A 24,682-nucleotide genomic window follows, 5' to 3' on the forward strand; every position below is an offset into this window, starting at 1 on the left:
ATTTACTAACACCATGCTTTTTACTAAATAGCTACTAATTGCCAGCCACTGTCTCAGGTACTGGGAACACGCAGTAAACAAAGAGGCTGGGTTCCTCCTGTCTTGGGACTTAAAGTCCCCTGAGGAAAGAAAGAAGGTAAATTAGATTGTCTTAGATGGTATTCAGTGCTCTGTGACAACAAAGTAAAGCGAAGTGATAGCCTGGGAGGGACTATGTTAGATAGGGGTATCAGGGAAGGAAGGCTTCTCTGAGGAGATGGCATGTGAGCTGAGATATAAATGATGAAAAGGAACCAGCCTTGTGGAGGTATGGGGCAGAGACTTATAGGCAGAGGAAATAGCAAGTCAAAATATCTGAAGCAGATTAAAATCATACCATCAATACAATAAAAAAAAAAAGGTTTCATTGAAATTTCATTTCATAGAAATGAGAGAAAACAGAAGAGAGAGGACAGAAGAAAATTGTAACACTGATATGCAAGCTGTAGAGCTTGACAAAATTATTAAAGTTGAGTTGTAAATTTGATTCTTGTCTTCCCGGAAGCCAAGGTGAAAAGGGAAAAGTGATCAATTTCATGGTTGATTTTCTTTATAAGGAAATGAGGTATCAGTTTTTCAAGGAGAAAACTATTTTTTTTCCCTGGCTCTCAGGGTTGAAATACATTGAGTTCCTATAAGGGGCATAGAGTGATTGTATGTTAGTGTGGATCCACCCTCCCTTCCCCCTAGATGTCCATGTCCTAATCTCTGGAAGCTGTGAATGTTACTTCATGTGCACAAAGCACTTTGCAGAGGTGATTACGTTAAGGACCTCGGAATGGGGAGATTATTTTGGATTTTCTGGGTAGACCCCATCTAATCATTTGGGTCCTTAAAAGCTAAGAACCTCTCCTAGCTAGAGTCAGAGGGAGATGTCACCTCAGCAGCATGATCAGAAAGATGCAGCATTGCTGCCTTTGAAGATGGAGGAAGATGGTCATGAAACCAAGGAATGAGGTTGAGGTAACCCCTAGAAACTGGAAAAGGCAAGGGAACAGATTCTCCCCTTGAGCCTCCAGAAAAGAACAAATACCTGTTGACCCTGATTTCAGTCCATTGAGCGCACTGTCAGACTTCTGACTTATGGAACTGCAAGATAGTACACTTATGTTGTTTAAATCACCAAGTTTGTGGTAATTTGTTACAAAAACCATATAAAACCAATATAATTAGATTCACCTTGGTTGCAATAACAGAAACCCAGCCACCTGAACTAGCTTAAGCAAAAGAGTGCATCTTATTATAAAGATTTGGAACATTACTTGGAATTCAAAGGCAGCAATGTAGCTCATTTCAGGAAATAAAATGGTCAGGGATGGAGAGGTGTCAGAATTCTTTTGGTCTCTTCTCTCCACTTTGTGAATCTCTTTCATCCTTCCTATTCTTTTCATATTTTTCTTACAACCTGGTTTTCTGCATTTCTCCAGACCACATAGTAGGGAAGCATGTCCATAAATAGATTCTGATTTTTTATATTACAGCATTCTATGTTTCTATGTTAGCTACCTAGATAAAAACTAAAATCTGTCAGTACTAATTTCAAATTCCTGGGAGAGGGATATGATTGGGTTGGCTCTGGTACTGCTATTGGACAATGGACAGGTGGCCTAGTTTGTCTGAGGATCAGGGCTGCTGCTGCTAAGTCACTTCAGTCGTGTCCGACTCTGTGCAACCCCATAGATGGTAGCCCACCAGGCTCCGCCATCTCTGGGATTCTCCAGGCAAGAACACTGGAGTGGGTTGCCATTTCCTTCTCCAATGCATGAAAGTGAAAAGTGAAAGTGAAGTCGCTCAGTCGTGTCCGACTCTTCGCGACCCCATGGACTACAGCCTACCAGGCTCCTCCACCCATGGGATTTTCCAGGCAAGAGTACTGGAGTGGGTTGCCATTGCCTTCTCCGAGGATCAGGGCTAGCTTCCAGAAAAAGATATCTGGCTATACTGTTGTTTTTAAAATGCAACTTACAGCTCATCTAGGGGTCAAGAAATCGTTTAATGGGTAGAAACCAACATTAAAAAGCAATAAAATGCATGCGATATGGGTAACATGTCATAAAATTTGTTTCAGTTATTAAATGTGTAGGTACATGTGTACTGGGTGATAATGTAAAACATATTTCTTTTGGTGGATTATGGTAAAAAAAATTAGGAAAACCCCGGGCTGGGCAATATGGTAGGATTCTGCTGTGCCATGCTTAGTCACTCAGTCATGTCCAACTCCTTGTGACCCAATGGACAGTAGCCCGCCAGGCTCCTCTGTCCATGGGGATTCTCCAGGCAAGAATACTGGAGTGGGTCGCTATGGGGATCTTCCCAACCCAGGGGTCAAACCCAGGTCTCCTGCATTGTAGGCAGATTCTTAACCATCTGAGAAACGGGGAAAACCCAAGAATAGTGGAGTGGGTAGCCTATCCCTTCTCCAGGGGAACTTCCTGACCCAGGAATCAAACCAGGGTCCCCTGCATTGCAGGTGGATTCTTTACCACCTGGGCCACCAGGGAAGCCCAGGATTCTGCTACTGGGATGTAATAAACTTCATTCTTAAAATATTATAATCCCTCCAGTAAATTCAGAGGTGTCATGCATATTTTTAAAAATCTTACCTGTTAACATAAGCAGATGGCATAAGGGTAAAGCATGACTTAGTAGAGACTATTTTGTAAGGGAGAAGAAAAAGTGGTTCAAAAAGCTTTTTTGATGGTCTGGCTTAATTCAGAATAAAACATAGCCTAGTGGTTTCCCAACCTAGCTTTGTAGTTTTGCATCAAACTCACATGAAGATCTTTTAAAAATGATTTCATGAGATTTACTTAATCAGAATTCCTGGAAGCGTGTCCTATGAATATGTATTTAAATACAAATCAAAACAAATAGAACTCCCCAGATGTCTCCGATTTATAGCAGGTTTGGGACTTACTTGACCTAGAGACTATGCACTGATAGAGGAGGAGGTTATCTGCATACCTTTCAATACTCTGCTGTTTCTCACCACCACAGGCATAAGAAAGTGGACAGTTTAAAATTATTTCTTGGTAAGGCTGTGGAGTGTAAGACTGCACAGCAGCTGGTTAAAGGCAGATTCATACACTTCACAGCTCAGTGAAGCAGATGGTAGAGTTTATCTTCGTTTGTTGGACATTGTGGCACCAACACTCATGCTTGGATAAAGGCAGGGTTGGGGGACAGAGGCAGAGAGAAAATCCTTGCAGGCTATTCCAGACCCTTGTTAGACAACGGTTCTGTACTTCTTCAGAACAAAATATGGCCAGTACCCCAAAGTTCTAGGGTATAGGACATGGTGGGGATTATTGAAAAATTTGTAATACTGAAGTTACCAGTTGCTCACTAGCGGCCATTATGAGTTGTCAGGTGAAACTGACAGGAGGAAGCCATTGCCAAAGGTGGACTTCTACCTTTAAGAAGAAAAATGAATCGACCTCTGTACCAAGCTCTTGGCTATTAATCAAATAAACCGTAGAGGACATCTGCCTGAATAATTAGGCTAGTGTCAGGAGAGCTGAATTTCTTTCCCCCCAGCTGCTAAAGAGCAGGACCCGTGTCCACAGAAGCCATTCCTAGATCAGGTCAGAAATACATTAGCATACAGCTGGAGTCGTGTTTCTAGTCTTTATTGCAGGGGGCATACATTCAGATGGTCCACAGAGCTTTGCGGCTAACACATATTCCTGGGAGTTGCCTTTTGATCTGTCAAGAGCCTTCTCAGCTCCTCTGTGGGGACAAACACCATGCACTTCGGGGGCCTTACTCCAGCACCGATAGTTATTTTCCTGACTTTTAGGCCAGCTCTGACCCCACTGCGGTGCGAGGCTTACAGCACCAGCTCCAACTGGCTGCCCCAGAAAGCCTCGGGCCCTGAGCGAGAACTATGGCCTGGATATCCTCTCAGTTCTGTGAGATCATTGCTATAAAGGTTTAATTTCCTGTAATACGTGTCTGCTTCTCTGTCCCTGAGATACGGTTCTCAGGTCCATCTCTAGGAGGAGCTGCTCGCGGGGACGCCCCTGAGCGCACCTGGGGGTCTCCCTCCTTGACAGCCCGTCTGCGGGGAGAAGGGCTTCGCGCCGGCCGACGCACTTTGTCCGCAGGCGGGCCCCGTCCACCTCCCTGCGGTTGCCCCGCCGGCCGAAAAGTTTCTCCAGGTGCGGAATTCCGGGCTCGGCGACCACCGGGGCGGAGTGTGCGCGCCAGTCTGAAGCCGGCCCGCCCGCGGGCCCGGGTGAGTGGCCCCTGGCGCCGCGGCGCAGGGCGGGCCCCGCGGGATGGGCGGGCGGCCCCAGGCCGAAGCCGGCCCGGCTGTTGCTACGGCAACGCGCCGGCAAACCGGCCGCTGGGCCTCCGCTGCCCGGTCGGCTGGCGGCCCCCGCCGTCCCCTCGTAGTGTGTCCTGGGGCCCAGCCGTTGGGACCCCATTTCCCCTGGGTCGGCGTTTGGGGTGGTCTCTGGTTCATCTTCACCTTCTCACCTTGACCCCCACCTTGGGACGTGAACCTTTTTGAAATTTAAAGTGAACATACTCTAGGGTAAGTATAGCACATCCTTAAAAGTTCTGAATTTGTGGCTTCCCTTCCGCTATCTGCCTTCTCTCTTTTTTTTAGTCTCCTAGAGCCTGGCACCTAGGAGGACCTCATTATATGATATAGCTCTTTCTTACAGCACTTAGGGTAGTTCCTTGCACACGGTGGATGCTCGTATAAGGAGATAGTATGCCGTTAAGAGCAGCCTCTATGTGGACAGGTAATTTAAGCGCTCTACCTAAGTTTCCTCATCTGTAAATGTAGAGTGTAATTTCTACAAAGTGTGGTGGGTTTGAAGGAGCCTGTATGTGAAACTGCTTTGTGAACCGTAAATGTCAAGCACTTGGGGTTTAGTTTTAAGGGATCTTTATATGCTGCGCGCGGTTTGATTCTCCAGGTCCCACACTACCAGCTAAGGGGGGAAACTTCTCTTTTGTCTGACCACTGAACTGCTCCAGTATCCAACCGGAAAATATGGTCATGCATCAGAAGAGGGCTCTGCCAATGGAAAGAAATATCGTTTTGAACTTAAACATTCTTTGTTTTAGGCACTCTTTCAGGTTCCCCCACTTCACATTACAACTGCCATGCAGAAGCCTCACATATTTAAATATCTAGCTCATGTAAATCTCTCATATTCCTATCTCAGTGAATCATACCAACATCCATCTAGTTTGCAAGCCAGAAGTCATGGACTCTCTTTCCATGTCCAGATCATCAAGTTCTGTTCATTTTATGTTCAAACCAGACTGAATTCCATCCACTTCTTTTAGTCTCTATCATTGTCACCCTAGACCAGGCTGTCATAGTCTCTTGCCTGGTCTCCTGTAGTGGCCTCCAAACTAGTCTGAAGGTATTCACCTATCCTTTCAATATTCTCATCTATTCTTACCCTGCAGTAGGAGTAATCTTTTGAAAATTAAAATTTCATTATGATACCCTTCTCCTCTCGCTTGCTTGAAGTTGTCAGGATTTCTTACTACTTTTAGGATAAAGATACCACTCTTTAATGTGGTCTATAAATTGGGTGACCATATATTTTATTACACAGACCAAGATACCTTTGAGAGTAAAAGAGAATATTAATTACACTGGGAATGTCGCTCAGGTAAACTGGGGCAAATGTTATTTCACTTATAAGGTCCTGTAGCATCTACCTCCTCTATAGTGTGAAAATTGCTCAGTCATGTCTATTTGCGGCCCCATGTGACAGACTTTATTTTTGGGGGCTCCAAAATCACTGCAGATGGTCACTGTAGCCATGAAATTAAAAGATGCTTGCTCCTTGGAAGAAAAGTTATGACCAACCTAGACAGCATAGTAAAAAGCAGAGACATTACTTTTCCAACAAAGGTCCGTCTAGTCAAGGCTATGCTTTTTCCAGTACTCATGTATGGATGTTAGAGTTGGACTAAAAGGAAAGCTGAGTGCCGAAGAATTGATGCTTTTGAACTGTGGTGTTGGAGAAGACTCTTGAGAGTCCCTTGGACAGCAAGGAGATCCAACCAGTCCATCCTAAAGGAAATCAGTCCTGAATATTCATTGGGAGGGCTGATGCTGAAGCTGAAACTGTAATACTTTGGCCACCTGATGTGAAGAAATGACTCATTTGAAAAGACCCTGATGCTGGGAAAGACTGAAGGCGGGAAGAGAAGGGAACGACAGAGGATGAAATGGCTGGATGGCATCACCAACTCAATGGACATGAGTTTGAGTAAACTCCGGGAGTTGGTGATGGACAGGGAGGCCTGGTGTGCTGCAGTCTCTGGAGTCACTAAGAGTCGGACACAATTGAGCAACTGAACTTAACTGGACTGTAGCCTGCCAGGCTCTTCTGTCCATGGAATTCTCCAGGCCAGAATATTGGAGTGGGTAGCCATTCTCTTCTCCAGGGGATCTTACCAACCCAGGGATCGAACTCAGGTCTCCTGCACTGCAGGCAGATTCTTTACCATCTGAGCCACCAGGGAAGCTCCTTATCTTACACCAGGCTCCCCTTGTTCTCTGTGTTCCAGTTACACTGAGTCCTTTGTCTCTATTTTCCCTCCTACTACAGGGCCTTTGCACATGCTCTTCTCCTTCCAGGTATTCTCTTCCCTCATCTTGTTAACTCTTGCTCATCCTTCACTGCTCAGATCAGGTGATTCCCAGAAAAGCTGCCACTGACCACTCTGTGTAGGACAACCCCCCTCAGCATATAAGCTTTTCTGATACCAATTATATCTCCTTAGTAGCATCATCAGAATTTTAATTTTCTCTTTGTGTCTGATACATAGTATGTAGTTAATAAATACCTGTATTTTAATTATAAAGATTTTCCTATTCCATTAAACGGTCTCAAAATAACCATCATGGTTAAGAGCACAAACTCCAGAGCCAGGCAGATGGAGAGATTTGAATTTCAGTTCTGCCACAATTCCTTATCTCAAACCCATGGGGCTAGTTGTGCTTTAAGATTCAGAATTTTTTAGGTTATAGAAGGACAACATGATTTATAAACTGCATTCCTTCTAGTGGGGTCTTGGGCAGCACTCTGAAATCAAACACATTAATTTTTCTTTAGAAAGAAAACTTCACTCTAAGTGGGATAAGACTATACATACTTTTACATGAGTTCATGTCAGGTTTTGTCAAGAAATGGATTTGCCACAAATTTATGAGAACATGTGGTATTCAGAGCTTTTGGATTTTAGGATTTCAGATAAGGGCATGTGAATCTATGCCAGTGTAACTTTAAACCAACTACTTAACTTCTTTGTGCCTCAGATTCCTCAACTTTGAAAAGGAGATGATACTAGCACCTACTTACCTTACAAGTTCCATTTATGTTGTTGGAGGAGTAAACAAGTTAATACATGTTAACTGCTTTGGACAGTGAATGTTACTTCATCAGGGCTATAGAGGAATCAGCTCTTACTATATCATTTTTATTTGCCCCATGATGACACTATGGATGAACCATAATTTATTTCTAACTATTGTTTGATAGTTATATTTCAAATACAGAAATGTAGAGATGAATTTCTTTATACTTAAATCTTTTGAGTAGATTTTTGATTACTGAAGATCAGTTCCTGAAAATGAAATTACAGAGTCAAAGGACAGATGAATACTCTTCAAACATACTGCTACCTTTGGAAAGATTATACCAATTTACCATCTTGCTGTCACTTTTATGACATCTGTGTTAGCATTATTATTTTTAAAAATCTGCAAATTTCACAGATAAAAATATTATCTCATTTTAACTCACACCTTCCATTATTAATGTATTTAAGCATTAAAAAATCTTGCTATTTCTTTTCTGTGAATTGCCCGCACAAGTTCTTTGATGGTTTTACTGGAGTCTCAGCCTTTTGTTAATTGTTTAGTTTAAGTTCCGCCTTTCTGGCCCAGGCGGGAGCCAGTATGCTGGACTTTGGCTGGAATTAGTTGGAATAGTTGAATTAGTTGGTATCCCTGGAGCCTGGGGTGAGTTGTTACTTGCCTGCAGATGGCAGAGCAATGTGGAAAGCCATGTTGCAGAGGCTGGATCTTGGGGAAAATCTGAAATCAAGATCAGCTTATTTATCTGAGTCTCCTGGCTAACAGGCCTTAGGAGAAGGAGAGCATCCAGATAGGAGGCAAGGAACTAAGGCAGAAGAAAGAGGCAGAGTGATCCTGAAAGCTCTGAGAAACTATAACCTTTTTTAAAAAGGGACCTAGCAATTTCTTGTATGGATGAGGAGGGGAATGTGGGGGTGGGGGTGTCACTGTCTAGGCCAGACACTGATCTGTGTAAATTCTTTATAGAGTAAGGATATTAACCCTTGTTTGTCATGTGGGTGTTTCTCCTATAGTTGCCCTTTTTTTTTTAAAATCTTTTTACAATTGCCTTTTCATTTATGATGGTTTTTGATTTATAGAAATTAAAACAATTTTATATGGTCTACTCATTAACCTTTTCCTTTTTGATTCATTACTTTTTATGCTTAGGGAGTCTTTTTCATACAGAGACCAGCTAATAAATTACATTTTCTTTAAAAATGTTATTTTTTGATGTCAGCAAATCAAGGAAGAGTTCGTGAAAGTGAATTGAGTTGTGTGATTTCCAATAAAATCCTGAAGGATGATAATATAAAGGTTGATATTCATGTCATCTTCATGTCTCCTTGAAGACAGAAGAAAAGAGCTTACACTGCTGTAAAAGACTGATGAAGACTTTTTCTGCCAGTGTCTTTTGTACATTGTGTACTTGTAGAACTGTATCCTTAGAGACTTTTGGAAGTGTTCTGAAAGAGAAGATGTGATCTCTGAAGATATTTTCTACTTCTTTTATCTACCTCACGATTCTATATGGTATTTCAAGCACCCACAGTTGTTAAGATACTGAGAAATGATTTCCCTGTTCTTGTCAGAGGCTTAAAAAGGGAAAATGCGATGTAGAATTAATTGCTGACTTTCCAGGCATTGGTAAATTAGTATGCTTTAAGATGTGCTTCAGGAAGAATTTCCCTTCCTGTGGAGCTCCAGTAGGGATCAGAGGTGAATTGTGTTTTGCTTGGATCTGTCTTAGGGTTCAGAATGTGACGAGTTAACAACTGTATCAATATATCTTTTCTTAGTTTATTAAATAAATTGTGAGGTGAATGACTAATCACCTCACAAATTTTTGCAGTTTTATTGACCCAAAGTTGTTTCATTTCAGGATGTTTTGTAAGATGAGGGACAGTAATTATTAGAATTAAGTCAAACTGTCCTTTCTATTAATACTTAGACTATATTTAATAACCATTGACTTTTCAGTTGGACTATCAGTGAGGATGTGGTATAACATCAGGAATAAAGCAAGTGAAAAACACCTTATTGATGAAGACAGGTTGATTTAGAAATACTGTTTGCCTTATTATTTGATCTAAATTATTTAGTAGATAGTAAAGAGCCCACCTGCAATGCAGAAGACTGCGGCAATGCAGGAGACCCAGGTTTGATCCCTGGGTCAGGAATATCCCCTAGAGAAGGAAATGGCAACCCGCTCCAGTATTCCTGCCTGGGAAATCCATGGACAGAGGAGACTGGCAGGCTACAATCCATGGAGTCACAAAGAGTTGGTTACGACTTAGTGATTAAATCACAACTTTAACTATATAAGCTTCATTCAGCAAGTATTTAGTGGGTGCTACGATGTTCCAGGTACAGTTAATAGAATACTGTCTTATATTTTTTCTTTTACATTATATGTGTGCAGAGTTTGTTTGTAATTCAACATTCTTAACATGAGCTGTGTTCACCTGGAAAAACTGGTCATTTGGACTCATACATATTCATTCAGAGAATCTAAGAAAAAGCCCCATAGAAGATGTTCATCCAGTCTCTAAGGTTGAGATGCTGGTAATTGAAAAGTTCTACTCTGTGACTTTGTCGTTATCATGGTGGAATGCTTGTCTGCAGCAACAGAGCTTGCTAGGAGAGAATCCATTTCCCATTTACCAAAGGCAGCTCATCTGAGGCTCAGTTTCTTATACTTGAATTCTTTCAAGTCTGTTTGCTGTCAGCAAATCTAACATAGAGGCTCTTATATCTGCTCCAGGGAGTTCAGCTTCCAACCAGCCGAGATACTGGGAAGAAAGCAAATAAATATCCTTGGACGTTTTTTCATGGAAATCAAGTTAATTTTTCCTCTCAATCTTCTTTATGTTGGTGTGTAACTTATGACAATAAAATGCAATACTTTTCATATTTGTTATTATGAAAGTAAACACCAATGTCCAGCAGTGATTTTTCAAGTTAATTGCTTTTCTGTCATATCTCTTTGATAGTACGTATGTTATAATGTGTACATTTAGCTCCTTTTTATACTTGTGGCTCACTTTTTTAAAATTGAGATATAATTAACATACCATATAATTTGTTTTTAAAGTGTAAAATTAAGTTTTTAGTATATCACAAGGTTTTGCAATCATCACCACTGTCTAATTCTAGAGTGTTTCATAACCCCCTAAAGAAACCTCACATCTATTAGCGGTCACTTCCCATTCTCCCTTCCCCTGCTGCTGCTGCTAAGTCACTTCTGTCGTGTCCGACTCTGTGTGACCCCATAGATGGCAGCCCACCAGGCTTCCCCGTCCCTGGGATTTTCCAGGCAAGAACACTGGAGTGGGTTGCCATTTCCTTCTCCAATGTGTGAAAGTAAAAAGTGAAAGTGAAGTCGCTCAGTCGTGTATGACTTGAAGCGGCCCCATGAACTGCAGCCTACCAGGCTCCTCCAATCATGGGACTTTCCAGGCAAGAGTACTGGAATGGGTTGCCATTGCCTTCTCCACTCCCTTCCCCTAACCCCTGGCAAACACTAATCTACTTTCTCTATGGATTTGCCTGTTATCATGGACATTTTGTATAAATGGAATTATACAATATGGACCCTTTTGTATTTGGCTTCTTTCACTTAGCATGTTTTAAAGAATCATTTCTGTTGTAGTATGTATTAGTCCTTCATTCTTTTGTATAACCAAGTAAAATTCCACTGTATGGATATACCACATTGTTTTTATCCATTTATCAGTAGATGGTGATTTTGATTGTTTCTTTTTCTTTTTTTGCTATTATGAATGATGCTACTGTGAATATTTATGTACGTTTTTGTATGAACGCATCTTTTCTTTTCTCTTGAGTGTATATCTAGGATATCCAGGAGTAGAATTGCTAGTCATTTCTGTGTGTGACTTTTTGAAGACTGACAAACTGTTCTCCAAAGTATTTAACAGTTGCACCATTTTGCATTTCCACCAGTAATGTGTGAGGAATCTCATTTTCCACACCATCACCAAGCCTTTTTATTGTCCATCTTTTTGATTATAGCCATCTGTGTAGGTGTGAGGTGGCACCTCATTATACTTTGGATTTGCATTTCCCTGATGACTAATGATGTTGGACATCATTGGCTATTTGTATATCTTCTTTGGAGAAGTAACTGTTTAACTCCTTTGTTTATTTTTAAAATTTGAATTGTTTTTTTATTCTTGAGTTGTAATAGTTCTTTATATACTCTGAATATCAGACCCTTATCAGATGTATGATTTACAAACTTTCCCTCCCATTCTGTATGTTGTCTTTTTGGTTGTTGCCTGGTAGTGTCTTTTGAGGGACAAAAGGTTTTAATTTTATGAAATTCAATATATACGTTTTTACTTTGATTGCTTGGCTTTAGTGGAGAAGGGAATGGCAACCCACTCCAGTATTCTTGCCTGGAGAATCCCATGGACAGAGGAACCTGATGGGCTACAGTCCATGGGATCACAAAGAGTCAGACACGACTGAGTGACTAACACTTGCTTGGCTTTAGATGTCATGTATAAAAAAATTGTTGCCTAATTCATGGTCGTGAAGATTTACTTGTATTTTTTTTTCCCTAAGAGTTTTGTGGTTTTAGCTCTTGTATTTAGGCCTTTGATCCATTTTGAGTTAGTTTTTGTATATGTGTAGAGTAAGTGTCCAGATTCATCCTTTTGCATGAGGATAGCCCGTTGTCCCAAGACCATCTGTTGTGGGCCTCACATTATTTAAGTCAACTTGTAAGTCCTGTTGTTTTGATGAAACATTTGGCTGATACCTTGTCACCTCAATTAGATGCCACCATCCTACACAGAAGACATTCCAGACAAAGGAACATCTGTATTGCTAATTAGTACTTTGGTTACCATCTCTATGTAAGCTTACAGCCTGGTGAGTAGGCTTGCAGGGGACATAAGAAACTTCAGGGCTGCTTCCCCTTCTAATTTAAGGCCTCTTGTGTAGACCCGTGGTGTTGCCTCCTTGCTGTCTTTCCTCTGAATTATAACTTGATTGCTACTTGACCTTCTAGAGAACAGGAAAAGTAAAAGAGGCGTTGCTTTTCTCTAAGCTGGAGAGGCCCTAAAATTATTCTTCCAGAGTCATGGGAGGAACGTGGGAAGAGTTGTGAACCTTTCAAAAAAGAAAAGGGGATATTCTCAAGGGAAGGCAGAGCTCCTTCATTTCTTCATGCTTCCCATTGAAAGCTCCACCCTCTGGAATCATAACCCAGTTGAGCCTTGGCTTGTTTCAGAATTCCTTTTCCTTGGAGTGGAGTGATAGGAAAGGGAGACTTGTGTTCCTCCCAGGAATTCAGGTGTGCAGTGGGCGAAAAGCTTAGGACTAGGGTCAGGCTCACTTGAGTTCAAATTTTGTCTCTGAGTGTCTATCATTGGTTTCTTTATCTATCAAATGAGGATTATAATCCCAACTTCCCAGAATTATTATGAAAAACAAATCAAATGTCATATATAAAGCACCTAACAAAATTGTAGCCCCTTAATAATGGCTCGTTTCCCTTCTCTTTCTCCCAGATATTCTGGGAAATTTGTGTAAATACAGCTTTTTAAAATTCCACAGAATCTTGACACTGAAAGGGACCTTCATACTCACGACCATATCACTTTGCTGAACCTGTTGCTGCTGTTTTCATGTATTTGATTTATTCAGTCAGTTTTTATTGATCAATTAGTGTGCTTCAGGCACTGTTTTCTGTATGTCTATCATTAGTCAGTAGAGAAGAGATGAAAGACATATGACACAAAACCCGGCATGTGGTTGTTACTTCACTTATCCTACTTCCCTCATTTGATTCATTCACTTACTAAATTGTGAGCCAGACGCTATGCTGGATTCGTGGAATACAAAGATACCGCCTTTGAGAGCTCACAGTGTTTTTTGGAGGGAAGCACACCAAGAAACAAGCATATCCCATAGGAGTTGTCACAGCAACACGAGGCTTGGTGCCGTGGGAACTGGAGGAGAGCTCTCCTGAGTCTGCTAGGGGCAATCAGGGGAGGCTCAGCAGAAGGGGAAAGGGATCTGAGGCAGGATGAAGGCCTGGTGTGGGAAAGAGTGTAGGTCTTTAAGGAAGTTGACATCCAGGGGATCTATCGGAGACACTGACTGACAGGCTAACAGTGTCCAGCTTACAAACAGCCTATTATGCTGGGCCAAGATTTGAGGTCAGTTTGGGTGGAGACAGAAGCATAATTTGTAGTTTAGAATCTGTTAAGATCTGTCTTGGCTTTATTGTTCTTATTCTAAGCCTAGCTTTAAAAATCCTTTTGTCTTTAGCATTTCCCCCAAGCATCTAATCTAATAGTTTAGGCTTTTGCCTTCCTGCTTCTCTTTTGGTAGCATCCTGCCACTTGAATGTTGTCCTACGTTACTTGCCCATCTACTTTGGTATTATGACCTTACAGCTCATGGAGAGCTCCCTCTGTGGCTCTGCGCTTTCTCTGGAGGAATCTCTGTCCTGCTTGCCCCAGGGCTTAGTCAGAAATAGGAAAGATCCATCAGGGTGGCTGATTCCTAGTAGAGAGGGCTATTGAAGAATGGCCAGGTACAAGGAAGGCCCCTGAACTAGAGCTGCTATCCGCTGGTGATTGTGATGTTGGCACAGTCACGGCCTCCCTTCTGAGCTTCTCCCACAGTCACTCACCCATTGGCTCTGCTCCCGGGCTGTGTCCCTCAGGTCCCTCTTGCTTTGCCTGAAGCAGAGGAACTGAGGGTTGAAGAGTGGCTCAAGAGTCTTCATCTTGTTGGGGACAGCCTCCTCCCGGAAGCTACTCACTTACCCTCAAGACTCACTCAGTCTAAGCTGGCCCTTCAGATGTGAAAGAACACGTCTGAATTTCCAGAAGTCACTTAATGTAGGACTTTGTTCTGAGGTCCTCCCTGTATTATAAGTCACTGAAGGAACTGGCCTTGGAAAGAAGATTGGTGGGAAGCAGGGATATGAGAGCTGTTTTCAAATATTTGAAAGGTTGTTCAAGCACAGTAGACAAGGTGTCAGATTTCGGTCTTTAATTCTGACACTCCTTCTTACTGATGTTATTTTTTTTTTTTTTCATCTAAATTCCTTTCAGCCTAAAATAATTCTGTGAGTCAATAAATGAAGCAGGCAGTGACTATACTGATTAGATCTAGATTCTTGAGGCAGATTGAATGGCAGTGATTTAGCTTTCTGAGCTTAGCCACTAGTGAATTGAAATGGTAATAGCTGTATTTATTACACTATGAATTGAATGAGTAATTAATAAGCCATTCCTTAACCCCATATTATCTCTGTTTTACAGACTAATTTTTTTCAATAGGATTTCCTTAATTGTATCAAATGTTTCATTTCTAGAATGCTTAACATGTCTGATTTGTATAATCTCCAGGGAAACTAAACAGTCTTAATTACATACAGTATTTTGATTTCATTTGATTCTTTAGATGAGATTAAAAGTAATTTATTTTAAAGGCTACGATTGCTTTATATATGCCTATGCTTATTGCAAATTTAGCAAGTTTTGGTCATATTACTTTCTCATTACCAGTATCTCAGGTAATTTAGATTGTGGACTAGCATGTAGTGTGGTTAACTTCTTTCAGAATGAGTAGCTGCTGCTGCTGCTAAGTCACTTCAGTCGTGTCCGACTCTGTGTGACCCCATAGACGGAAGCCCACCAGGCTCCCCCGTCCCTGGGATTCTCCAGGCAAGAACACTGGAGTGGGTTGCCATTTCCTAGATGACACTATATTTTAAGCTACCTCCCCCTCCATTTTTCTCATCACTGTCTTTGATTAAAACTGACTTATATTTTCTATTTATCTAGCCATTTCCATAGTACATATCAAGACTTGTTCCCTAGGAAGCACAGGGGTTTTTGGTTTGACTCTTTCCTAGTGAATAAATGTTGGTAATAACTTGTGGAGTATGACTGTTTGGTCTAGATGCCATTTTTTAGTTAAGATATTGGCAAATTGAATTATGCCTAGAGGAGACTGAAGGGCCTGGAATGGTGCAAGGTCTTTAAATGATATCAAGGACAGCTAAGGTATTGGGGATGTAAAAACGATGACTATCCTCTAGGAAATATAACTGGGAGACACATGTTTATTTCCTTTATATCCAGAAGACTGAGACCTGTTAAAGATGGATTAGGCATATCTGTAAGGATAGACGAGTTACATCCTGAAAGAAGGGTTTATAGGGTGATGATTTTGGCTTGATATGAGGAGAAATATTCTATTGTTGGTGTCTGATGAAAACGAGCTTCTTGGGGAAAGTAAAGACTGGGGTCCCTGTGGTTGGAAAACTTGTAACAGTGTCCATGTCAACATCGTTCAGTTCTGTGAAGGAAATTCCATGCTGTATCAGATGTCCTTTGAAATCCTTTCCAATTCTAGGATTCTGTGATTGCCTTTCCACTCCTGATACTATGACATGACCACTTCTCCATTCTAGGTTTCACCTTAGTGATTTAAATGATTGATTTTATATTCATGATCATACTGTAGCCAAGAAGGCTGTGATATGGTAGATAAAAACTGCCTGACATTAAATTATTTTCGTAGATAATTCACAAAGTGTATATATACTACATGCACATGTATATTTATACACATATCCATACATCTATTTTGTATAATTGAGTTACTATACTTTCATAGTTTTGTCCTTTGTTCCTATTGTTCTAAAATGTATCAAGCTATAACCTATATAGACTTCTGAGTCTCATAAGAACTTTTTTTTAACATTTATTTATCACATTGATTTAAAAAAATACAGTTAAATGTTCAAAATAAAGCTGATAAAATAGCTTTTGTGGAAGTAGGAATTAAAAACTGGTAATTTTATTTTGAGAATATTTGAGAAAGATCTATAAATAAAATATAAGGACATTCAATTAATGTCTTAGATATTTAAGAATAGGAAGTAGGAGCACTATAGTCATTTTGGAAAATTGTGTTTTCAGACTCCCTTACTAATTGGATTTTTGAGTGCAGTATTAGTGGTTTCAAATGGAATCACAATTCATTGCAGTTCTGACCTGGGGTAATAGATATAGAGGTAAAATGAAATCCATCTTCCTGAAGAAATACTGGTTTTATGAAATGATTAAACTGATTTTAAAATAAAGCATTAAGTGCAAACCACTAAGAGTTCAAAAAATACTTACAGGCCTCGTGAAAGAAGATTTAGTGCATTTAGCTTTCAAACAGTTTGCTCATTGTGGGTGAAATGCCTTTACATTGATGTGAATTATCATGCCAATAAATTAATAAAAAGGGGGAAGTTAGCATGTCTTCTCTTTGGAATGGGCTAAACCTCCAGGGACAGATGGTTCTCTTTTGGAATAGACTTTTTTCTGAGGTGATAAGGCTCCATCTAAGTGTTGGGTTTCTTTTTCAAAGCCTTTAGAGAACTTTAGAGCAGTCTGTTTTTTGGGATGAACCTGAGCACAATGTGGGTGCTATTAAAGCTTTGATTTGATTTGGTATTATGAAAAAGAAAGCCATTGTGCTGGGAGAATTTCCCTGGTGAGAAAGATGCAAGTTTTATAGGACTCTTAGAATTCTTTAATACTTTTCATTATGTATGTGATGATAGCAGATTACACCTCTCTTTCATGAAGTTTACACAGCCCAGGCTATTGGTATTAGAGTATTTTATGGGGAATATCCTTAAGTTTACTGGGGAGGGAGGTAAATCCTTGGCAGTCTTGGAGAATGAACATATTGTATGACTCTGCTAAAAGCGAATCTTCCATAGGATAGTCTTTTCTTCTAACTCTAGTCTGATCACTGTGTAATGTAAACAGTGATATATAATGTTGAAATAATCATTTTTCAAATATTTGGGTATCTGTTACAAATACTGAATAAATGAATTTATCACTTCATGACCATTTTAGAGTCATGTTGCTAAGTGAAAATATGACATGAATTACTTTTGAGAATATCTCACATTTCCCCCTCTAGTAGTAAAACATCCTCATACATCTTGCTCAAAATGTTAATAATACTGGCCATGGACAACCTTTTTTGAAGTGTTTGAATCATTTACACACCTATCGGGGTATGGAACATTATTTTTTCTCTTCCCACTTCTGCTCTCCCTGCTCCTCTCCCTCCTTTTTTTTTGGGAGGCAGATGCCCTGTCCTTCTATATAGGCTATATAAAGACATCAGCATGGAGCTCCTTACTTTGTAAGCTTTTGTGTAGAGTGCCATTGGATGAGACTCAGTAGTCCTTATTTCTCTTATTAATTAATATTAAAGTTCGCTGGATTATCTGCATATTAACTTTTAGCAATTTAACTTCTTTCAGGCTTTTCTCCCCTTATTTCTGTGGGAATTCTCTACCACTTCAACTACTGCCTTGTGAGTTAGTTGGATAAAAAGATTGCTCTTTCTCTTCCTTCCTATTTCTCATTTCCACAAACACTGAACACCTACTATATGCAGTGATAGCCCTGTAGATATAATGATGAATTAATGACACCATCTCTGTCTGCATGAGAATCTGGTGACAGAGAGGTACTTAAGAAATATGACAGAGTGTGATGAAAGTAATGCCAGAGCTGTGTATATATTGCTTCCAAGTATAGAGGGTAGAGAAGGCTTCCCTGGTAGCTCAGCTGGTAAAGAATTGTCTGCAATGCAGGAGACACCAGTTCAATTCCTGGGTTGGGAAGATACCCTGGAGAAGGGCATGGCAGCCCACTTCAATATTCTTGCCTGGAGAATCCTCATGGACAGAGGAGCCTGGCAGGCTACAGTCCATGGGGTCACACAGAGTCGGGTATGACTGAGCAACCAAGCACAGCTTGGTAGCATAGAAAGTGGAGAAGCTTATTTTGTGTATGGGAATGGGGAAAATAAGAGAACTGAAAATTGACTGTTAAGGTAGAGGTAAGATTGAGTATTTATTAAATTTTTTACTTGTCAGTGTGTTAATCTGCATGGATTTTAGGCAGTGATTTTTCCGTTCAGTGTGGTGGAACTTACAGTTGGTCAGGAGATTTCCTATGATAGGTTTTTGTTTTTCTTGGTTTCCAGAGGCTCTTATCAGGAACTATATTGATGCTCATGATTTCTTGCTCAGTAAGAAACTAATTTTCTATTGGAAGTATTTCTACCTATTCTTCAGGACTTTTTTTTACCATTTCCCAAAGATTCCAGTGACACCTTGTCACTGGACAGTCACGATGACTAGATTCTGTGTCATATTGAGTGTCTTTTTAAAACTTTCAACTTCTGTATTTATTAGTATTTTATTTACTTACTTTAGTTAAAATAATCCTTACACTTAATGTTGTTTGAAAAATATTCATAAATCTTATGAAGCTCTAATTGTGATATTAGGTAATTTATTCAACAGATATTTAATAAAGCAGGCATGTGACAGACATTGTTGTGAGTGTTGGGATAAAATAAATATGTGGTCTCTACCTTCATATAACTTGTAGTTTGATGGAGGAGTATAGAGAAGCAAATAGGCAGTAGAGAAAAGGGCTCTGATAGGAGGAGTATATGGTACCACTTGACTCGTAGGAAGGGCACCTGATCCAGATCGGGGGCCAGGAGATGTGTGTTTCTGATGAAGCAGCATCTAAATTAAGACTGAAGGGTAGGTAGAAATTATCCAGGTAAGAGGTAGAGTGATGGGGCATGGTGTTTCAAGCAGAGGACATAACGTATTTAAAGGTATGGACCTGAAAGATGTGAGACCTGAAAGAATTTTATGAATGGAAGGAGTGATGACAGGAGCCTGCGTGCGGCTGGGGTGGGAAAGTGGATAAGGATGAGGCTTGAGCCCATGTCATACATAGCATATTGGACTCTTTAAGTCACATTAAAAAATTCTAGACTTTAATTCACAGTAATAGGGAGTGATTGAAGGACTTTAAGAATGTCCTAAGTAGATAACACATTTTAGAAAAATCATTTTGGCTGCAGTTTGGAGAATATGCTGGAGAGGGCTAGAGATGAAGAGATCAATTAATTGGAGGCTGGTATAGTAATCTAGGTAAGAGATATTGGAGTTGTACAGTAGGGAGATAGCCATAGGCACAACATGACTAAAACTTTAAGTGGGATGGAAGCCCAGATTAATTGGACATTGGACTATGTTTTGATTGTCTGTCTTGATGAAAAACTTTTGGATTTTACACCACTGTAGAACAAATATCTTATGACATTAAAAAATACCAGGTTTCTGTTAAAAATAGTAGTGAATACTATGAAGTGTACCAGACATTATGCTAAGCCCTTTGAAAGTGAAGTAGCTCAGTCATGTCCTACTGTTTGCGACCGCGTGGACTGTAGCCTACCAGGCTCCTCCCTCCATGGGATTCTCTAGGCAAGAATACTGGAGTGGGTTACCATTTCCTTCTCCAGGGGATCTTCCTGACCTAGGGCTCGAACCTGGGTCTCCCGCATTGCAGGCAGACGCTTTAACCTCTGAGCCACTGGGAAAGCCCAATTAATATAATGTAAGCCCTTTACATTATATTAATTCTTTTGTATTTTACAATAATCCTATGAGATAGCTATGAGCACTTTTTCAATTGGACAGATGAGAAAAATGAGACATAGGTTCAGTAATATGCCCAAGGTCAGATGCTGGTAAGTGCCCAAGCTGGGGTTTGAACCCTGCTAATTTGGTGCCAGGGTCAGTCCCCTCGGTCAACTGCTCTCCAGTCCTGGAAGTTCTGGGCCTAGGCATGGGCCCTCGTCTCCAGCTTTGTCTCTTTTCCTGTTCTGTATCCATTCTGAAGAGAAGTAGATTCATTCTATAGATATTTAGAGGTGGAAGCAGGATTGGTGGATTTAGGGAGAGGGAGGAGAGCAGCATGACTCTCAGAGTTATGAGGGTGATGGGGGGACTCTGGGGGTGACAGGGGGACCATTCACTGAAGTAGGGGTCTCAGGAGGTGAAGGTGGAAGAGCAAGTCCAGGCAAGGGTTAAGGATGGAGGATGAGGCGAGATAGTTCTTACCAGTGTGAACATGTCGAATTTGAGTTACTTGTAGGTCATGCTTTGATATAATCAGTGTGGGCCTAAGTTGTTTGCTGTTGCTGTAGATGGAATTCGGAAACCTAGGACTGCCAGATTCAAGGCAGCTTCTAAAGTCTTGGTTGGCATAGTTCTAAGTAAGGGAAGAACAGTATGCTTGATGACATCCTGGTAAGAATAGACACTTCCTGGCAAGATTGTGGATGAAATGAGCATTGAAATGAGACGATCTGAATTCTAGGCCTTTTTTTCCTTTTAAAGCATGTGGCCTATGGCATGTCATTCCTTTTCTTTGGCTTTCATTTAATTAATTTATTATTTAAATCATTTAAATTAATATGTATATTCATATATAAAAATCGTTTGAATTCATATTTAATAGATTGCTCTTCAACCAAAAATGTTCATCTGCAAAAGCGGAATAAAGATGTCTGCTCTGCGTGTTTCATAGTTGTTGAAAATTTAGAATGTCCTTTAATGGACTTTCTATTTCTGAGATTCATTTCCAGGAATTGAACTAAAGTGTTTGAAAATACTTTATAAACAGTAAAATGGGAATACACTTTATAAGTTGGTGGCATTTGTTATTTATTAGAGATTTTATATTAATAGATATGTCTGTATATAATGGCAGATATATAATGGCTCCTAATTGACTTGCTTATGAAATTCAAAGTCTTTAGCTAATACTCCAGGGTCTGGGCCAATCTCTAGTGGTTATACAGTGGATATAAGTGGTTGGATGCTGTATCTTTTTAAAAGAGGAATTAACAGAATTTGCTCACTGAGAGTAAGAAAGGGAAAAAATGATTGATGATGACTGTAACTTTGTGACTTCCAAGTCTACAGTAACATTTATGTAGAATATTGAATAATCATAGTTTCCAGGATCTGTGCTAAGTGATTTATATACTTGATTCACTCTGATTCTCACAGTCACTGTCAACCCCATTTTACAGATTTAGGAAATTGGGGCTTGGAGAACTTGCCTAAGGTCACATACTGGTAAATGACAGAGCTGGGACTTAGTTAAGATCTTTTTATCTACAGAGCCTCTGTGTGTAACTACCACACTATATTTTCTTTTAAAGTTTAATTATTTTTTTGAATAGATAATAGTTGTCTTTGCTACATAACATAAAAATAGAACAGTATGAAGTGAAAAAGTCTTCCTTTTGCCCCTGTCTTCTTGACACTTATTTTCCTACAGTGAGTATCCTTTCAGAGATCTGTGTGCATAAATATATAAAATATACAGGTAATAACATTTGGTATGTTATACACAAATATAATTCCACCCTTCTTTTATGTAAATGGTAGTATGCTGTATGTCTTCACCTTGATTTTTTTGCCTGATAGTATCTAGGAGATTGTTCTATCTAAAAAAAAAGTCTCCATTTTCAATTGCTGCATAATAATCCATTGTATAAATGTACCACTAATCGGGAAATAGATGGAAAAACAGTGGAAACAGTGTCAGACTTTATTTTTTGGGGCTCCAAAATCACTGCAGATGCTGATTGCAGCCATGAAATTAAAAGACGCTTACTCCTTGGAAGGTAAGTTATGACCAACCTTGATAATATGTTAAAAAGCAGAGACATTACTTTGCCAACAAAGGTCCATCTAGTCAAGGCTATGGTTTTTCCCGTGGTCATGTATGGATGTGAGAGTTGGACTGTGAAGAAAGCTGATCGCCGAAGAATCGATGCTTTTGAACTGTGGTGTTGGAGAAGACTCTTGAGAGTCCCTTGTACCTCAAGGAGATCCAACCAGTCCATTCTAGGGGAGATCGATCCTGGGTGTTCATTGGAAGGACTGATGCTAAAGCTGAAACTGCAATACTTTGGCCACCTCATGCGACGAGTTGACTCACTGGAAAAGACTCTGATGCTGGGAAAGGTTGGGGGCGGGAGAAGAAGGGGACGACCAAGAATGAGATGGCTGGATGGCATCACCGACTCTGTGGACATGAGTTTCAGTGAACTCCGGGAGTTGGTGATGGACAGGGAGGCCTGGCGTGCTGTGATTCATGGGGTCGCGGAGAGTCGGACACGACTGAGCGACTGAACTGAACTGAATCCTTTATCAAAGGGCATTTGAACGTTTCACAATATTTTGCTATTGTGAGCAATGCTATAATATTAATAAATAACTTTGAATTTAGGTTGTTTAGTACATCTGTGAATCCACTGTGGATGGTAAACCAGATCCAAGGAGATTGCTCTGAATATGGTGAAATTCACTGTGGGAATAGCTCTATTTTATTACTAACATGGAAGGTTTTTTTATCCCACATACAGATACGTGATAAATAACAAATATGTGAGTGCTTTCTGTCAGCAGGGCTCTGCATCAAGCAATGCAGTCACAGATATGTAAAGGCTTGTGGATTTCAAAAAAAAATGAGAAAAGAGAGGGTTACAACATAGTTGACTGACTGATGAGAAATGAGCAGTCATTTCCTCAACAAAGTTAAACCTTGATTCCTGAAGAAAAATGGCTCGTTACTGCATAGAAAGACTTCCCCAGAGAAGCACTGATACATTTGACCTTTAGTAGGTTTATGGTATGATTCTTGTTCAAGAAATTTGCCATATGAAAATGGCTGTAATGGCTCTGTTGCCATTGAATATATCCAGAAAATGGGCAAAAGGGAATTTTTAAGATCTGTATGTGAAATGAAGAAAACTAAAGAAAGACCTGCAGAGCTGGTCAATGGAGAAGAGTGAGAGTGGAATATGTAGTCATATCTTCTTAGCTTCAGTACAGGTGGAATATAAAATGACTATGAAGATGAACATTTATATTGTGCAGTACTTTTTTAATCTGTTACTGAGTAGATAATTACTGTTTTTCAGGAGTGGTACTAGATATTTTAAAATAAGCATGAAGAGCATAGAAATATATTTATATGCCCAGATAAACAGACTTAAGGAGGGTGACAAGGCAGAATCAGGAAACATATATAAGATCATTCTGCTTACGCATATTGTATTAATAGTAAATAATAAATGAAGTTTGTGAAAAGTCATATTCAGTTCAGTCGCTCAGTCATGTCTGACTCTTTGAGACCCCATGGACTGCAGCACCCCAGGCCTCCCTGTCCATCACCAACTCCTGGAGTTTACCCAGACTCATGTCCATCGAGTCAGTGATGCCATCCAACCATCTCATCTTCTGTTGTCCCCTTCTCCTGCCCTCAGTCTTTCCCAGCATCAGGTTTTTTTCCAAGGAGTAAGCTCTTCGCATCAAGTGGTCAAAGTATTGGAGTTTCAGCTTCAACATCAGTCCTTCCAATGAACACCCAGGACTGATCTCCTTTAAGATGGACTGGTTGGATTTCCTTGCAGTCCAAGGGACTCTCAAGAGTCTTCTGCAACACCACAGTTCAAAACCATCAATTCTTCGGTGCTCAGCTTTCTTTACAGTCCAATTCTCACATCCATACATGACTACTGGAAAAACCATAGCCTTGACGAGATAGACCTTTGTTGGCAAAGTAATGTCTCTGCTTTTTAATATGCTGTCTAGGTTGGTCATAACTTACCTTCCAAGGAGTAAGCGTCTTTTAATTTCATGGCTGCAGTCACCATCTGCAGTGATTTTGGAAATCTGACAAAATGTAGTCCACTGGAGAAGGGAATGGCAAAACACTTCAGTATTCTTGCCTTGAGAATCCCATGAACAGTATGAAAAGGCAAAAAGATTGGACACTGAAAGATGAACTCCTCAGGTCGGTAGGTGCCCAATATGATCAGTGGAGAAATAACTCCAGAAAGAATGAAGGGACAGAGCCAAAGCAAAAACAACACCCAGTTGTGAATGTGGCTGGTGATAGAAGCAAGGTCTGATGCTGTAAAGAGCAATATTGCATAGGAACCTAGAATGTTAGGTCCATGAATCAAGGCAAATTGGAAGTGGTCAAACAGGAGATGGCAAGAGTGAACGTCGACATTTTAGGAATCAGTGAACTTAAATGGACTGGAATGGGTGAATTTAACTCAGATGACCATTATATCTACTACTATGGGCAGGAATCCCTTAGAAGAAATGGAGTAGCCATTATAGTCAACAAAAGAGTCCGAAATGCAGTACTTGGATGCAATCTCAAAAACGACAGCATGATCTCTGTTCGTTTCCAAGGCAAACTATTCAATATCACGGTAATCCAAGTCTATGCCCCAACCAATAACTCTGAAGAAGCTGAACGGTTCTATGAAGACCTACAAGAGCTTTTAGAACTAACACCCCAAAAAGATGTCCTTTTCATTATAGGGGACTGG

At 40.3% G+C, this 24,682-nt stretch overlaps 1 protein-coding gene across 2 annotated transcripts in view; it reads left to right on the plus strand.

Moving 5' to 3' along the window:
* Positions 1-4,391: 4,391 nt before the first annotated feature.
* The window catches only part of STK33 (serine/threonine kinase 33), a 185,404-nt gene continuing 165,113 nt past the window's right edge, over positions 4,392-24,682 (plus strand). For both annotated transcript variants that reach the window (XM_055423426.2, XM_055423427.2), the window contains exon 1: positions 4,392-4,579. The gene's annotated coding sequence lies outside the window, so the exon portion shown is untranslated. The remainder of the gene's footprint in view (positions 4,580-24,682) is intronic.

Source organism: Moschus berezovskii, chromosome 14 (assembly GCF_049115385.1).
Source record: "Moschus berezovskii isolate FMDL1 chromosome 14, NW_MosBer_1.0, whole genome shotgun sequence".
Taxonomy (NCBI): domain Eukaryota; kingdom Metazoa; phylum Chordata; class Mammalia; order Artiodactyla; family Moschidae; genus Moschus; species Moschus berezovskii.